The sequence below is a fragment of the Eretmochelys imbricata genome, chromosome 1 (genome assembly GCF_965152235.1).
Source record: "Eretmochelys imbricata isolate rEreImb1 chromosome 1, rEreImb1.hap1, whole genome shotgun sequence".
Taxonomy (NCBI): domain Eukaryota; kingdom Metazoa; phylum Chordata; order Testudines; family Cheloniidae; genus Eretmochelys; species Eretmochelys imbricata.
The window spans coordinates 208,800,833-208,807,831 of NC_135572.1; the positions used below are offsets into that span (position 1 = coordinate 208,800,833).

Below are 6,999 nucleotides of genomic sequence, written 5' to 3' on the forward strand. Positions count from 1 at the left end.
GGAGATGGTGTGGGAAGAGGAAGAGAAAAAGCAGAGAGGTCAGGTGGAATGGAAGTCTGGCATTATTGGGCAAGCTCAGCATTCTTTATCCAAATGTATCAAGAAATAGGGTCCAAATTTCTTTGAATTCATATAATTGTTCTCTGTGTTAATAAGCTATACTTTCTTTTGATGCTAAATCGGACAGGTCTGAATATCACTGCTGAATTTCAGGAATAAGCCTACTCCATTTTTATAAAATTATGCACTTGGTATATATTAGGATATAATTTTTAGCTGATGTTTGGTTGCTGACACTTTTGTATCCAATTCTTTTCACAGCTGCCTGGCTGTTGGACAGTTTGTCATGGTGTATGTGCACCCCATCCCCTTTCAGGGGTGGATCAGTGTTGTGAGAGCACCACAGTTGCTGTCTACCAGACTGTCCTCGAACTCAAGATAGTGTGTCTCAAAATCCAGAGTCAATAATTCTGCCATTGGATTCAGAGATGTGTGGCCTAATTGCCAGAGTCCACATAGCCACCCTTGGGTTCCGGGCAGCACAGCCTAATTGCCAAAGTCACTATGACTGCCCTTGGGTTCAGCACTGTACGGCCTAATGGCCAGAGTCAATATGGCTGTCCTGGAGTTCAGCACTGTACGGACTAATGACCAGAGTCAATATGGCTGTCCTGGAGTTCAGCACTGTACGGCCTAATGGCCAGAGTCAATATTATAGCCCTTGTGTTCAGGGTCGCATGGCGTCATGGCCAGATCTGGAGGCTGCCACCAAAGGAGGGGTGGTGGCCAGGGTAGGGGGACCCAGGCCCTCCCAACTTCACCAGGTCCCAGCCCAGGACCCTGTCAGCGGCGAGTGTGTTCACCACCCAGTCAGCAGGGATCTTATTGCAACACACTGACCTTACATGGGTGGGAGATACCACTTACTCTGCCTCCCTGGGCTACTTCCTACCGGGTTTCCTGAAGCTGTAGTCCATATATCGTTGGGGTTTCTGGTTCCCTGGCACAGGTAGCTCCCTGGAACTCTGACTCCCACTGATTGACTGTACGTAGCAGGTCTCCAGTCTGGTCCCTGGGATCTCTGGTTCCCACAGTCAGGGGCTATAGTGGCTCCTGGCCTGAAGCCTCCACCAAGCATGTTTCCTCCTCAGTGGCCAGACTGAGCTGAGCTGCTCTTTTTCATACTAGCGCAGCAGTTGGTACATGCCCAGCATGGTCTGAGGGGGCGGGACTTCCTCCACCCACCTTTCTTGCCTAGTGCGGGATACGCACACCCCAACACACAGTCCCATAGCAAATGCATCAGGGCTACTTATTCTTTTTTACAGTGCCAACAAACATCAGAAAACAAGGCCCACATCTTGCACTACCTCTGTGGCAGCCAATACATTTTGAATAGTCATCCTGTTGTCAACCAATACTCCAAGGTCCTTCTCCTCCTCTGTTACTTCTAATTGATGCGTCCCCAGCTTATAACTAAAATTCTTGTTATTAATCCCTAAATGCATGACCTTACACTTCTCACTATTAAATTTCATCCTATTACTATTACTCCAGTTTACAAGGTCATCCAGATCCTCCTGTATGATACCCCGGTCCTTCTCTAAATTGGCAATACCTCCCAGCTTTGTATCATCCGCAAACTATATTAGCACCCGAATGAAAAGGTCAAACCTCCTAGCCAGATGTAGATGGTAAAAAGCTGCTCGGGTCACTGCAGTAATATGATTGTCAAACAACAGCAGTAAGAATTTAGTTGTCATACAAAGGGACGTGGCAGTGCATTAAATCAGATCCCCCCGTTGCTGAGAAAGCTCTGTTTTCTGTACACACATGACTAAAATCATGCAAAGTGAATATTCCTCAGGTCGGATGGGCTTATCCCTAGAAGGGCTCTGAAAATGAGGACTGAAATCTTGCAGATTATTCAACTGGTTGCCTATAAAAAGAACTGGATGCTGGGTTGATATGCTTTCAGTGGCCTGTGTTGCTAAGTAAGTGAGCTGCTCCAGTTTGAACCAACTGGAACTTTTTATTTTAGAGCTGGAAGTTTCCTTCTCAGGTACTAGTAAACTGTAATAACCAACCCCAGAGGTCATGAATGAATGGAACACCATGGTGATATCCAAGTCTAGTAAGATGGGGCATGGTGCCATGGCCAACCAAAGGCAGAAGAGGGCATTTTTTCCAGCTGTAGCTAACTAGGTATCCAGTAGTGTGGAGTTCAGGATCCCAAATTTTGGTCCATTTTGATCTGAACATCGATGTCCTAAATAATATAAAGGTGGTAGAGGCCATAGCAAGTGATCAAAAGATACCCTTAAAAGAGTGAAAAAAGAATTTGAAAAGCCAGTGAACTGCCTCTGAAGGTATCTGCTGTTTTCCCCTTGCTCAGGGTGGGGCTTTCACCTCCACATTCCCCTTTTATAATAGTTACTGTTAGGCATCCATTCCACATATGAACTAATAGATATATTATCAAACATGCAGCTACAGCATATTATTCCTTGCCTTTCATTCTACTTGCCAGTGCAGCTCCAAGCCGTGCCATTCACCCGGAAGAAGGCTGTCAGTAAAGAGCAACTTTACTGGACTGATAGTGCTCAAAGATTAACTAAAATCTATAACATTGCTAAAGAAATCTGCAGAAAAACACTTTCTAAAGATCCCTGGCTGCCTACAAATCCCTCCATAAGCCACATAATTGGGAACCAAATTTCCCATGAGCTATGTCCACATAAGCTAAAGTCACACAAATAATAACCTATCATATGCCATCATGCAGGACTTTAATACACACACACACACACACACACACACAGAGTCTGACTAGATTTAAAGAGATTCTCAATAACCAAAGATCTCAACCGATTAATAAATATTTTTATAATTATAGAAAAATGTATAATGGCACCAAACAAAACAATGAGAAAAGCTATCTGATTTCTCTTCTGAAGTATCCTCTGTGGAAATCAACAATTTTGGCTTCCTCAGGAGTCCCAGGTACACATCTGACCAATTTTTAATGTATCCAGCATCCTATTGACTTTTGTAGCGGCAGCTGCACACTAGTTAGATGTCTTCATGTAACTGAATATGAGATCTCAGCCTATCAGCATTATGCATATCAGAAGTTGATTAGTTTTGCCATTTATATTATCAATATTACCAACCCCAAACTTTAAAAAACCACATCAGGCCCCACAAAAATCATAAAATTGGCTTCAAAATCATATTTTAAAAATAGTAAATTTGAAACCATTTTCATTTTCCTTCTTTTTTTTAAAGCTTTTAGGATTGATATTTTTCAGCTTCACAGCCACAAAGCTAGAAACTACCTTCTTAAAAGAATGAAAGCTGAGATACTCACATATTCACATGACCCAGGAGCTGTGGCTTTAAGTGAAACATCAAACATCACAAGACGTGTAATAAAATCAGGAAGTTGGCAATACACTAGCCCTGATGGAAAGTGGACATTGTCCAGTTCTTTGTTGCTCTCCGTGGAAAAAACCACGTATTTGGTTGTCCTCTTCACCATGGCATTTAGCAAGTCTTCCAGATCATGGGAGGCAACAGACTGGATGATACAAGTTGTATCATGCTCTTTTGAACAGATCCAGGACCTAGGGGATCTTGATGCTGGCAATCCTGGTGGGGACTAAGAGGTCCTGTGTGTTCACCCTCTCAAGATGACCCCTCATCTTATTACATAGATGCATGTAGGAGTGTGTGGCCATCCCTCCTTGTCGATCTCAGAGGAAGGCCAAGCCCCCTCGCTGTCTCGTTCCTAGAAAGGCAATCTGGTAAAGGGAAAATTAGATGTCTTTGATGCCCAGGCTCTCTGAGCTGGGCTGGGCAGTATTCAACCTCTGGGGCTCAAGCCCTCAGGCAGGGTGGAGCCCTAGCTGTCTAGAGTTCTGGCCCTCAAGCAGGGAAGAACAGTCAATAGTCTAGGAGCCAAGCCCTCAGGCAGGGCAAAGGAGCAATCAGTCTAGGATCCTAGGCCCTTAGGCCAGGGGGAGCAGTAAATAATTTAGGAGCTGAGCCCTCAGGCATGGTTGAGCAGGGAACAGTCTAGGGCATCAGTTCCCAAACTGGGGGGCGCGTCCCCCCAGCGGGGCATGAAGAAATTCCAAGGGGGGTGTGAGGCTGTGAAATTTTCATAATGAAAAAAAAATTTATCAGCGTAAAATTTATTTATTTATTTATTTATTTAATAGACCAACAGACAATACAATATTCAGATTTCTGTATACATAACTATTCACAAAATTGTCCAATTACAGGCCTGTATTATTTAACTACAATAAAGTATTAACAATCTTTTCGTTTTTGATTATGAGTAGACAAGTATACTCAGACAAGAATAAAGGTAAAATAATAATAAAAATACAACTATAAATAAAAGTATATAACTGCAATGTTTTCAAATTTCATACCATGAAATGTGAATATATTTTATTTTTTTGCCTTTCGATGTGTAGGCATGCTGTTTTGGTTGCTGGGGAGGCCGAAGAACAATGTAGAAAGCGATGGAACTTTTTAAAACTTCCTAGCTCGCTCACGAGAGTGTTCGAGACTGTTCTATCGTGGGAGTGGTTACCTCCACCACTCACCATGCAAGACCGGCTACTTGCTGGACTGGTGGTGGGTTGTATATATAGAACGTAATAGTAGAAGTAAATAAAGGTTTGCAGTAACTCAAATTAACTCAAATTGCATCCGATGAAGTGAGCTGTAGCTCACGAAAGCTTATGCTCAAATAAATTGGTTAGTCTCTAAGGTGCCACAAATACTCCTTTTCTTTTTGCGAATACAGACTAACACGGCTGTTACTCTGAAACCTGTCAAATTAACTTGTGTCCATTATTATTCACAAATCAGGAAAATTATTTTTATACATTTTTTTTATTCGTATATTATAGCTGTGATTAAGAAAAGGAAGTACGATGAAGACTACATTAAGTATGGTTTCACCGTCATGGAAAAAAAAAGGAATCGATCATCCTCAATGCATAGTATGGCACGCAGTTCTCAGCAATGATGCCTTGAGACCTAGTTGTCTTGAGCAACACTTGACAAAGAACCACAGTGCTTTGAAAGACAAACCAAAAGAGTTTTTTGCTGCTAAACTTCAAAATTTAAAATGCATGAAGCTGGACACTACTGGAACTTTTCATCAAGCGTCAGCCAAAGTGGTAGAAGCATCTTATGAACTGTCGTTGCTCATTGCTAAAGCCAAGAAAGTGCACATGATAGGAGAAACTCTTGTGAAGCCTTGCTTATTGAAAGCAGCTGATATTGTGCTTGGTGCCAAAGGCAAGAAAAAAATATCAAAAATTTCGCTTTCCGACAATTCCATGAAACGTCACATCAATGACATGGTGAAAGATCTAAAACTGCGAGTTGTGGAAGCAGTGAAAGCTTCCTCTTTTTTCGCAATTCAGTACGACGATACCACTGATGTAGCACAATGCTGTCAGTTGCTCGTCTATGTTCGATTCATTAACGATGGAACTGTGAAAGAAGAACTGCTTTTTTTGAAGGAATTGACGACCACATCAAAGGCTTCTGATGTTATGAAAATAGTTTCCAACTTTTTTGAAGAAAATGGACTTTCATGGGAAAAACTGGTTGGTGTATGCATCGACGGTGCTCCAGCAATGCTTGTCTCTCACTCTGGATTTGTGACACTGGTGAAAGAAAAAAATCCTGCCATAACTACGACTCATTGCGTCATACACAGACAAGCATTGGCTGCTAAAACCCTTCCAGATGACCTACGTGACTCGTTGAATTTGGCCATCAAAGTTGTCAATTTTGTGAACAACAGCGCTTTAAATACAAGACTTTTTGCGGCTCTTTGCATGGATTTGGGAGCGGATCATAATATTCTTTTGTTTCACGTGGAGGTACGATGGCTTTCCAAAGGGAACATGCTTTCGAGATTATTCAGACTGAAAGATGAAGTGGAAATTTTCCTCAGGCAACAGGAAAAGGAAGAGTTATATCGTGCATTTACGGACCAAACATTTCAACTTTCACTGGCATACTTCGTGGACATTTGTGAATCTTTGAACAATCTCAGTTTGAAGCTGTAAGGAAACAATGCTGCAAACATTATAATGCACCACGATGCCATCACAGAGTTTATGGAAAAAATCAAGCTTTGGAAACGTTGAACGCAAGCTCAGACGCCTAACTTTTTGTCTTTTCCAACATTTTCATCACTTGCTGAAAATGACGGTTTCCAAGAACTTTGTAAAGAGGATGCGAAGAACAAAACTGTGTTTCATCTGGACTGCCTTGCTGACGAATTCATCTGCTATTTTCCAGACAACTTTTCTGGCAACCCCATTAATAAATTAGCACGTAATCCGTTCAACGTTGATGTTGATTCATTGCCAGAAGTATTGTAAGAACAAGCATTCGAAATGAAATACGATTCAAGTGCGAAAGATATTTTCGAAAACTTAAGCCTGGAGGAATTTTGGATAAAATATTTCCCAATTTACCCGAAAGTCGGAGAAGAAGCGCTACGTATTATTCTTCCATTTTTGTTGACATACCTCTGTGAAAATAGCTTTTCAAGTTTAGTCATAATAAAAACGAAACAAAGGAATCGACTGGATGTTGAAAACTATTTGCGTAGCGCACTTTCATCCTTCAAACCTAGGATTTCCCAACTCATGAAGCATCATCCTTCACATTAAATTTGTTTTGTTTATGCTATTTCTTATTTTAAATTACATTTTTATTAAATTTTTTTGCCAAGAAAAACTATTTGTGCTTATTTTTAATTTTAAATAAAAAAATGTATACCAAGTTTTTGTGTTTATTTTTAATTTTAAATTATGAATTGAATTTGTTAAAAGGGGGGTTGCATGATGGTAAAGGAGAGGTGGGGGGGTGAGGGTTTCTCGAAAATTAAAACGGGGGCATGATGCTGAAAAGTTTGGGTCGAGGGGCTCAGCCCTCAGTCAGTGTACAGTACCA

At 41.3% G+C, this 6,999-nt stretch overlaps 1 pseudogene; it reads left to right on the top strand.

Moving 5' to 3' along the window:
- Positions 1-598: 598 nt before the first annotated feature.
- LOC144265718 (protein FAM200C-like) lies at positions 599-6,716 on the top strand (annotated as a pseudogene).
- Positions 6,717-6,999: the final 283 nt, after the last annotated feature.